Here is an 11,367-nt window from a genome sequence, read left to right on the forward strand (position 1 = left end):
CAAAGTGTCTGGCCAGGGAAGGACATTAGCACAGCAAGGGAGGGGTGTGGCAGTGACATCACAAAGGCCTTTTGCAGGACCTCAGACTATTGGTCATAGGTGGTGGGGAGGTGGTGACCTCACAGAGAGATGCTGACATCAGCCAGGGAGGACAGGGGTGAGGGGCCAGGGAAACCTCAGAGACCCCTGTGGCTTTGCTTCAGCAAGTCTCCTTCTCCAAATCTCTCTTTGAGAACTGAGAGAGTATTCGGGTTCACAGACATGAGCGCCAGGAGGAACCTCTTTTGAGTTTTCTCCTTCTCTTGTAGTGATTTTACTAGAAAACAGCCGTCCCTGTTTAGAAGGTAAAAGCCTCCTTGAAATTTGAAACCTGTTCAGTCTGATCCATCTGGTGACAGTTGAATTCTAGGCATAGAAAACACGAGCTTAAGGAGGCAGAATTTTATTCCGCACCTGGGATTTTGTCTCTTAGAATCACTGGGGACATTAGGGTTTGTCCTTTCTGTTTCACCTTTTCCTCCCTCCCTCCCTCCTTTCTCTTCGTCTCTTGATTTTCTCCTTTCTCCTGTTCCCCTCCCAACACTAGGAGACGTGTGTGTGTGTGTGTGCGCGCGCGCGTGCTGCAGGGGAGTGCTCTGCAGCTCTCACTGTGGAGAGTCCAGCCAAATATGTGGGGCTGAAGTAGTGCTCAGGCAGTGATCCCTACCAGGGACCTGGGCCATCCTTTGGGCTCTCTGGTGAGAACCCTCAGCCTCCCATTCTCAGTCTCTACTCTGGTTGCCTGAGCAGGGGGTTATTGACAGGGAGGAGACTCTGATCCTTGTTGTTCTCTTTTAAGACCAAGTAAATAAGTCAGAACCAGTTCTATGTTTGATGAATTTTGCTGCTTCTCTGCATTAATAATCTCTGAGCAGTTCATGATTCTAACATTGCAGTTCTCCTAAAATACTTGCTGAATAATTACTGTCACTGTTGTTGGTCTGGAGCTCATCTGAGAGCACTTGATTCAGGTCATTGAATGTATGAAATTCAAGATCCGATGGTTAGTTTTAAAATCAGGGTTCTGGGTTCCTATTCCCAACTCTGCCACTGACTGGCTGTGTGACCTCAGACAAGTCAATTCGCCTTCCTCAGCCTTAGCTTCTCCCTCTTTCAAGTAGGGATAATAATGATCTGCTCGTACCTACCTCAACACACTCACTCTTTCCCAACGCACACACTGTCTTTCCCCACACACAAACAGTCTCCACACTGCAGTTGAGAAGCAGCTGGCAATCTAGTAGGAGGCCCCTGGAACAATGGGATAGAGAAACCTGCATCACTGAAAGTACAGCCATAAAGACCGCACACAGCAGCCTTCCCTAGCAGGGGCGGGGGAGTGGGGCAAGAAGCGACATCGTCTGAGCTCCCTGCATCCAGGTCACTTTCCTCAGCCGGGCTGCGTAAGGGGAGGGCAGAGAACAGCAGCTTCTGATGCTCCCCTCACAGCACAGCCCAGGTGGGGAAAGTGACCAGGACACATGGAGCACATAGTGCTGCTCCTCGCTCTCCCCAACCATCTGAGTGTTAGGCCTGAATAAAAATATTGCAGACAAAACCAAGCATGCCAACCTGACCAAAGTCAGGCTAACAGAGGTTTTTGGGTAATTCCTAAATGGAAAACATTGAGAAGCAGCAGCATGTCTCACAAGCACTGGGAAAAAGTGAGATAAGAGAGAAGCTGCATTCCTGGCATAGTACCAGATGTGCTGTGTTAGGGCAGCTCCTTCGAAGAACTGATAAGAGCCCTAGCTTCCCAGCCTCCTTGTTTTCACTCCCTGGTTTTGTTCTTTGTTTGTTTTTAACTCCCCTACATTTCTAACTTTAGGCATGCATGTATACTAAAGGTGTCTAGTTTCTAGTTGTAAAAAAAGGGGGTGGGTTGCTCCAGTGAATAATTTATGACGCGACGGAACTGTCTATATAGGCTTATACTAAGATGTAAAGAGCGGTCTGGTTCTCTCGGGAGACAAGCTGCTCTCTATTGATGTGTGCACTTGTCAATAAAGAGCTTTTGATCGGACCTTGCTGGTGTTGCCTGTCTCTCTCGCGGTCAGACAACGAACTTTGCTGTCTGGGGGTTAGAGTCCCTGACATGAGGAAGGCAAAAGTGAATCTTGTCTTCATGGGGTGCTCGCAGTGACCTCCTTTTTCAGTGCCACAGCTGACAAAAACATCCCAGACAGAAAAGTAATAGGCCAAAAAGAAACCTAGCAGCTGCTGAAGTAGTTCAGTTGGGAGTGTGCTAGACTAACAGGCTCTTCTATCCCCCTTTGTGCACAGGTAGGATATTTTTGGAAAGTGCAGCAGTTCCTTTAACTGCTACACGTCCCTCATTTCAGGCTATGCAGCAGGAAAAGACAGCATGGGCTTCTGCACCGAGTTGGCCCACTTGACCTTTCATTCTTCTCTTGCTCTTTCTGAGCAAGGCGATGAAAAAGAAGCTCTCCCTCAAGCTGGAGTCACAAGGGTGACATAAGGACGACTTCCTGAGTGCCGGCTCCAGTTCTCTGCTCTGCCAGCTGACCCATCAAAGGGCTGGCACCACTTTCTCTAGGTTTCCCCATCGGTGTGTGCCAGGCTAGTAACACTTTAGCTCTATCCCTTCACTTTTCCATTATACTAACAAACCCATCTGGCTGGGCAGAAGCAACATGCAATTTCTTTGTTCACACATATTAATAAGGACGTAAGAGACACATCCTGGCTTGGTCTGCCAGTTCTTCCTTGCAAGTCTTGAGGGAAATGGGGAACATCTGTACTTTGGACTTTGCAGGTGTTGTCCTGAGCCATCAAATGGAACAGTTGCAAACACTTTCTTGAAGCAGGCACCATGGCTTAGCTGGCTAAAGCACCTACCTAATAAACAGGAGATCCTGGGTTCAACTCCCAGTGGTGCCTTGTTGTATGGGTTTTGTCTCCTCGCTCACATTTTCCTGTGTCTTTCTGGGAAGCAGAGGTGACCTCCCTTGGCAATACAAGTCATTGCTTGCTAAGGAAAAGGCTTCTTTGGAGAGAAGCATTGGACAGAATCAAATCTCAAGCATGGAGTTTATGAAAAGCCTGTTATGACTGGTATTAGCATGGTGGTTGCTTTGACTGCAATTGCTGCAACACGAGAGCCTGTGCCCCACGTCCTTGTGATTCGCTGGGGATGTCCATACACAGATGTCATGTCACCTTCCTTTTGATTGTCACTGATGAAAAATGGAGCAGCTGGGAGAAAAGTCCCAGACAGCAGCACTGTGTCTAAGCTGGCCAAGGCACCTGCCAGGTAAAGTGGAGGTTAGAGATGCAGCTCTCAGTGGTGCTTTGCCAAATGTGTCTGCTCTTCCCACCTTTTGGTCAATCTTTTGAGGAAACAGAGAAGACTGCCTCTGCCTTGCAGTGCAGATGCTTCCAAAAGAAACCGGTCATTTTTTCTGACAAGTGTCAGAAGGAGGCACCTAAGAAAATCATAGTTGCTGGGATTCCCATCTGTGAACACAGCACAGATGGGAATCCCAGCATCTATCCGCATGCCTCCAGCTGTGTGCCCAGGGTCAGCTGTAGCTGTGACTGGCTGATGGAGGATTGGTTGGAGCAGCTGGGCAGAGCTGTGCTGTGCTACGCAGAGAGGTGCATGTGAAACTTGGGGGCCAATTCTGCCTCATTTCTGTGCTGAGTGTTGTAGGCTTTGTCAGTAAAGGTGACCAAGGGTGCGTTCTTGCCATGGGGATTGTCAGCACCCGGGGGGCGTATGTTCAAGTGAACTATGGGGCTTAGTGAGGGGTAAGTGAAGGCAGAGACTCAAAAGGAAAACTCAGGTTGAGGGCAAGGGGTTGGTAACACTTTGCAAGTCTCAGATGGTCTGTGTGCAGGAGGTTCAGTACTGGAGAGCAGCCCAGGGGGAGGAAGCTTCTGTTTGCTATGATGGAGTTGAACCCGAATATTATCTTAGCAAAGAGAAGATGTTAGACATTCTGCTGCACTGCTCTGCAAATCGACAGTATTGGCCTCCAGGCGGTATCTCACAGTGCACCATTGTGACCACTCTGGACAGCAATCTGAACTTGGATGCACTGGCCAGGTAGACAGGAAAAGCCCCACGGACTTTTGAATTTCATTTCCTGTTTGCCCAGCGTGGAGCTCCGATCAGCACGGGTGGCGATGCAGTCCCAAATCCAAAAAGAGCTCCACCATGGACCGTACGGGAGATACTGGATCTGATCACTGTATGGGGAGACAAATCTGTTCTATCAGAGCTCCGTTACAGAAGACGAAATGTCAAAGCATTTGAAAAAATCTCCAGGCTATGATACAGAGTCCACAGCACAGTGCTGCGTGACAAGCGTAACGGAAAGCCAAAGAATCAAATGGATGCTCATGGAGGGAGGGAGAGGGTACCGAGGACTCCAGCTATCCCACAGTCCCCGCAGTCTCTGAAAAGCATTTGCATTCTTGGCTGAGCTCCCAGTGCCTGAAGGGTCAAAAACATTTTCCCGGGTGTTTCAGGGTATATGTCATCAATTTACACCCTTCTGCCCCCCGAAAGAAAAGGGAACAAAAACGTTTCTTGCCTTTTTTCAGTGTCACTGTATGTCTACTGCATACTGCTGGTAGACGGGGTGCTGCAGCGCTGAACACCAGCATCCTCTTCCTGGTGGCAAATGGTACAATATGGCTACTATCCATTGTCACCATCAGCCTGTGAGTGCTCCTGGCTGGCTCTCGGTGAGGTCGGCCAGGGGCACCTGGGTAAAAATGGGAATGACCCCTGGTCATTCCTGGCAGATGTTACAGAATGGCTGGTAACTGTCTTCATCATAACAACTGGAGGCTGAGCTCCATCAGTGCCCCCCACTCCCTTTCAAGTCTAAAGAAAAGCTCTGTACTGCCAGGACTATCATAGCAGCGGGAGGCTGGGCTCCTCTCCCCCCGCACCGTTTAATGTCCTGCCTGGACTATCATAGCAGCTGGAGGCTTCCTCCCCCTCATTTTATCTCACTAAGAAGTCGATGTTTCTCACTCCTGCATTCTTCATTACTTCATCACACAAATGGGGGGGACACTGCCACGGTAGCCCAGATGGGTTGGAGGAGGAGGGAAGCAACAGGTGGGGTTGTTGCAGGGGTACCCCCTAGAATGGCATGCAGCTCATCATTTCTGCGGGATCTCTGGGGCTCTGACACGGAGCGGCTGTGCTCTCTGGTTCTCTAGTACACTTGCCTCATATTCTAGGCAGGACTGTGACTGCCCTGCTCCAAGCAATTTGTCCTGAATTGATACTTTCAGCAGTGTCCTGCCAGAGGCCGCATTGTTACAGGGTTCGTCCGGGATTACAACTGGGAACTCTCTGAAGCTCAGGATGTGCTTCCTCAGCCAGGAGAAGTATGTAACCCACACAACTCCAGAGTGTGGTGGTATGTCCCAGCTAGTGGCACCAAGATCACTTAGAGGGAGAGAGAAAACAAGTCTTCTCTACAGTCTTAGCTAGCAGCCAGGTGGCCTTTAGTTCATGCTGTAGAGGCCCACACACTAAGCTCCTGAGTTCCCAGTTCGACCCCACCCACTGACAAGTCACCAACCCAGATCTGTCACCGTAACTGAGACAGCTGCCGCCCCAAGAAGGAGAAAGCTGCCTTGCCATGCCTGGCAGCAAAGAGGTGCCAAGCAGTGAGCTGACACCCGTCAGAGCTTCCTGTGATAAACTGCAAACTTTGGACAATAGCAGGGTGGTAGGAAGTGTTGCCCTCAGAGTGGCCTGGCTCAGAGCCCATGGGAGGCCCTGGGATCTCCTGCCATCTGCTGCACCCTCCTGCCCCGAAGGACCAAAACCCTGACCACTAGGCAACATCCCCACGAGCAAAGGCCATCCTGAGGCATCTGTCTTTGAAAGTTTGCAGAGGATGCGGGAGCAGAAAGGGCAGAGAGGATGAGGATGGCTCTTGGGAAGAGGGACAGAGGGAGCCTTATGGGAATGTCTTGTTTACCTCCATCAACCCAATGATCAGATCACTGATGCCTACAATCTTCCCTGATGTGTTGTAATTGATTGGATCTAGATTTTAAAATGGGTACCACATTCGCAGATGGAGAAATGTCAGCGAGTTGAGTGGAAGGCCATTGCAAGCTCAGCTAATTATGCAACGTGGCTTATGCCCCATCTAACAAGCTCCTTAAACAATAGCTTCCAATTTTCATTTACATTGTTCTGTTAAGTGTTTTTCTCCAAAACACTTTCACTGATCATTTTGGTCACCTTTGCAAAGTTAGCCCTTTCAGTGCACCAAATATAAATATTGCTGGGGGGGACTGCCTTCTATTGGTCATAAGAACAGCCATACTGGATCAGACCAATGGTCCAGCCACCCCAGAATCCTATCCTTCCACAGTGGCCAATGCCAGGTGCCTGCGAGGGAATAGACAGAACAGGGAATCGTCAAGCAATCCATCCCGTCACCCATTCCCAGCTTCCGGAAAACAGAGGCTAGGGACACTTCAAGAGCATGGTTTTGTATCCCTGCCCATCCTGGCTAATAGCCAATGATGGACCTCTCCTCCATCAATTTATCTAGTTCTTTGGTGTTATAGTCTTGGCCCTCACAGCATCCTCTGGCAAAGTTTCCCCAGGTTGACTGTGTGTTGGGTGAGGAAATACTTTCTTTGGTTTGTTTTAAACCTGCTGTCTATTCATTTCATCTGGTGACCGCTAGTTCTTGTGTTATGAGGAGTAAATAACACTTCCTTACGGATCCAGACTAACACGGCTACCCCTCTGATACTTCCTTATTTACTTTCTCCAAACCCGTCATCATTTTATAGACCTCTATCCTAGTCCCCACTTCGTCATCTCTTTTCCACGCTGAAAACTCCCCTCAGTCTTATTAATCTCACCGCACACAGAAGCTGTTCAAGACTCCTAATCATTTTGGTTACCCTTTTCTGTACCTTTCCCAATTCCGATATATCTCTTTGAGATGGGGGACCAGCTCCAATACTCAAGATGTGGGCATACCATAGATTCATAGACAGGCAATATTATATTTCTGTCTTGCTAGCCATCCCTTTCCTAATGACTTCCCAACATTTTGTTCACTTTTTTGACTGCCGATGCACATTGAGTAGATGTATCCACAGAGAAGTATCCAGAGTGACTCCAAGACCTCTTTCTTAAGTTGCAAAGAATCCTGTGGCACCTTATAGACTAACAGACGTTTTGGAGCATGAGCTTTCGTGGGTGAATACCCACTTCCTCAGATGCATGTCACATGCATCTGAGGAAGTGGGTATTCACCCACGAAAGCTCATGCTCCAAAACATCTGTTAGTCTATAAGGTGCCACAGGATTCTTTGCTGCTTTTACAGATCCAGACTAACACGGCTACCCTCTGATACTTTCTTAAGTTGTAAGAGCTAATTTACACCCCATCAGTTCAGATGTAGAATTGGGATCATGTTTTCCCATGTGCATTACTTTGCATTTATCCACATTGAATTTCATCTGCCTTTTTGCTGCCCAGTCACACAGTTTGGTGAGATCCCTTTGTCACACTTTGCACTCTCTTTTGGACGTAACTAACTTGAGTTGGTTTGTATTATCTGCAAATGTTGCCACCTCACTGTTTACCCCTTTTTCCAGATCACTTAGGAGTATGTTGAACAGTGCTGGACCCAGTACAGACCCCAGGGGGACACCACTATTTACCTCTCCATTCTGAAAATCAGACCCTTTCTTTCTTGCCTTTGAACCATACCTATCCCAGAGAGGACCTTCCATCTTATCCCATTTTGCTTCAGAGCCTTTGAGGAGCGACCTTGTCAAAGGTTTTCTGAAAATCTAAGTATATAATATCCACGGGATCACCTTTATCCACATGCTTGTTGACTCTCTCAAAGAATTATAGTAGATTTGTGAGGCATGATTTTCCTTTACAAAAACCATGTTCAGTCTTCCCCAATGTAAGCAGAGGCAGACTCATGTGGTGGCGCCTCCTGCTGATCATCTTGGGAATCAGCTCTCCAGATGTCAGAGCACTTTCCGCAGGCCAGTGATCTGCCTTACCGCAGCTGGCCCCCTGTCCCTCCCAGGACCCCGGTACCCCTTTTACCCTGGCAGTACCCCTACAGTTCTGGGTCTCCCCCTCCCAGGTGAACCTCCACCCACTATCCCCACTTCACCTCAGTCTTGGCTACTGCTCAGTCTTCATCTAGCCCCTAGTCACTGGGGCAGACTGCAGTATGAGCCACTCATCACAGGTAAGGCGTTTGGACCTGCCACCTCTGCTTCCCTATGGGCTGCCCCTTTGCAACCTGCACCGATTCAGCCTATAGTCAGGCCTGCAGCCTGGGGCTTTCCAGGCCAGAGCTCCCAGCTCCACTGGCCCTTCTCCAGCCCTGCTCTCAAGCTAGATGTCTTGCTTAGGTCCCTGCAGCCAGGCCCATCTCTCACTACAAGCAGAGGGAGACTGACTGGGCTTCTGGCTCACAGCCTCTTATAGGGGCCAGCTGGCCTGACTTGTGCATCGCCACAGCTGAGCCTACTTTCCCCAATCAGCTCAGGCTTCTTACCCTAGCCACAGCCCTCTCCTGGGCTTTTCAAGCCCTGCAGGGCAGGAGGAGGTAACTACCCCGCTACACCCAACAAAGGCCCGATACGAAGTGGCGGGACCTCCTGCCACCTCTGGAGGGTGAGGAGCCCCGGTGGGCCAGCCTCTACTCCACCCTGGTCCCACGGCCCACTGGGGATATCAGTTGGCGGCTCCTCCATGGGGCCGTGAGCACGGGCGTGTACTTGGCGCGGTTTACCCGTCCCAGACACCTGCCCCTTCTGCGGCGTGAGGGAGACCCTGGCGCACGTGTACTTAGAGTGCGCCAGGTTGCAGCCCCTACACCGGCTCCTCACAGCCATCCTCTTACGTTTTTGGTTACACTTTTCCCCTCACCTCCTTTTGTATGCACTCCCTATCCGTGGCCCCACGAAGTCCCGGGACCTCCTGGTCAACCTCCTCCTCGCCCTGGCGAAAAAGGCCATCCACGCGACCAGGGAGGGGAGGTTGGCCGACGGAGACTCCGGTGACTGTGGGGCTTGCTTCCGCTCCATGGTCCGATCACGCATCCGGGCGGAGTTCCTCTGGGCGGCGTCCACTGGCTCCCTTGACGCCTTCGAGGAGCAGTGGGCGCTGTCCGGGGTTCTCTGCTCGGTGTCCCCGTTAGGTTCCCTCCTTCTGACCCTTTGACCTCACTCCTGTCCCTGTTCTTTTATTAGTTGTCCCCCGCACTCAGTGGGTTCTGTGGCCCTGTGGTTCCTCCCCTTAGGCTGGGGGAGGATCCTTTAGCAGTGGGCGGGCTTTGCCCGCCCACTTCCCAGACACCCAATAGATGAATGCTGCCTGTTCTGGTGTCACAGAGGCCTCTGGTGGGTGAAAGGCAGAACTGCAGCACTTCTCAGGCAGGCAGAAAACAAAGACTCAGACACACAATTCCCTCCATCCAAAGTTGAAAAAATCCGGTTTCCTGATTGGTTCTCTGGTCAGGTGTTTCAGGTGAAAGAGACATTAACCCTTAGCTAGTATCTTCTTCAAGCCAAAAAAAGAAATTCTGCGCTGGATGTGAATTCTGTGCGTACGCAGCAGTGCAGAATTCCCACATGAGTAACTCACACCTGGCACAAACATAACCTGCTCACTCCCATCTCTTCTCCCTATGTGTCGAGTCCCAGAGCTGCTGCTGTCATTAATGCACACAGGCTTTCACTCCCATTAGTGCTGGCAAAACTCAATCCAGTGACAGGACTGAAACCTTATTTTCCTATCACATCAGACAGTCTCAGCTGAGGGGGAGGTGAGATGGGGAGAGGGTACAAAGGGGAAAGTTGTTGTACCCATGTTGGTCCCAGGATAGCAAAGAGATATTTTTAATTGGTTCTAAAAAAATTACCTCACCCACTTTGTCTCTCTAAGAGATCTGAAAGTGGCACAAGGAGACAAACAGGAAGACAGAGCTCAGGACTCTAAACCAAACATTTCAAACTCCTGGAAGAAACTACATTTCCCTTCTGCCCCTGAGTATGTTTGTATCCTATATGAGGGACCACCCCATTCCCCTCACAGCAGCAAAGGGAGACTGCAGCCAGCCCCAGATGGCCTTTCCCAATCCTGGGATGTTGGCTGTGACAAATTTGGGTGTAGTGGGTGCACAGGCTGGGTACAGCGGGACCGATCTGCAGATTAGAAAGTCAGGGCAACTCTAGCACAGCTTGGGGGCTGTGGGCAGGGGGAGCAGTTCTGGAGCTGGGCCTCTGTCCTCTCTAGCTCCCATGGCACATGGCTCTGGCAGCATCAAGTGGGTCCAACAGGGCAGGGGAAGATTGGGGTAGTGTCTGAGATCAGGGTGAGAACTGGAGGGGGGTCCATGCTCAGGAATGGGGGATGGAATTCACCTCCCCACCTCTCTGCAGAGCTCAGCAACTAGGGCTTTATCCAGTGAAGTGAATTTCACTCTGGGTGACTTTGAGTCAGCCACGGAAAGATCCTTGTGCCTTTGGTTCCACACTGGCCACAAGAGTTAACTAGTTCTCCCTCTCCAGACCGCTGGGGGCAGCCAGGGATAATTAGTGGGTTATGGGAATTAGAAGATGAAAATTCACTAAGAATAAAGATATTTGTGTGTTTATTATTAAATCCCCGTCCTCCTTCCGATGAGCTATAAATATCTAAGGGACTCAGCTACTGATCCTGCAGTCAGTTCCTGCCCTTCCCCACTTTCTACAGCAGCACTTTTAAGAACAGGGTAGGGAAACATGTAAATACTTTGAATCAAATTCCAGAAGCTGCTGAGCATGGAGAAGTTAAAATGAAACCAAGGTTCCTTCTCTCTAAGGACCTGGCCCTTAGTGCAAAATAACAGACACTCCCTAGAAATCTGAAATGGTCACTTCATAACTGACAAAATGTTATTAATCTGTTCATTTCTGGGAATTACCAATAAGAGAAACAACCCAGTGACGGTGATATCCTGAGGAAAAGATCTCATGTGTCTTTAGATCATACCGATTTGTAATCTGGAACTATATACACTAAAATGCCTAATTCATAGCCCTACGGCAATTGCCTGGTGTCACTACAGGGGAGAATTAAGTTTGGGTGCCTTAGTTGTGAATTTCCATCCCCTAGGATATTGTAAATGCTGTTAAGTGGGTTTGACAAAATTCATTGTGTCTATTTCTTTCTTTTAATTTCAACAGATAGCAATATTGATTTTTAAGCCCTTTTTTCTATGTTTACAATTTCAATGTTCAGAGCTGTGGGAAGTTATGGGGGTCGTCAGACAACAATTACTTAATAACAG

At 49.5% G+C, this 11,367-nt stretch overlaps 1 non-coding gene across 1 annotated transcript; it reads left to right on the plus strand.

Moving 5' to 3' along the window:
* The first annotated feature begins 2,866 nt into the window (after positions 1–2,866).
* On the plus strand, positions 2,867–2,940 carry TRNAI-AAU. The gene has a single exon. It is a non-coding gene; the product is annotated as a tRNA-Ile (tRNA).
* Positions 2,941–11,367: the final 8,427 nt, after the last annotated feature.

Source organism: Gopherus evgoodei, chromosome 16 (assembly GCF_007399415.2).
Source record: "Gopherus evgoodei ecotype Sinaloan lineage chromosome 16, rGopEvg1_v1.p, whole genome shotgun sequence".
Classification (NCBI taxonomy): domain Eukaryota; kingdom Metazoa; phylum Chordata; order Testudines; family Testudinidae; genus Gopherus; species Gopherus evgoodei.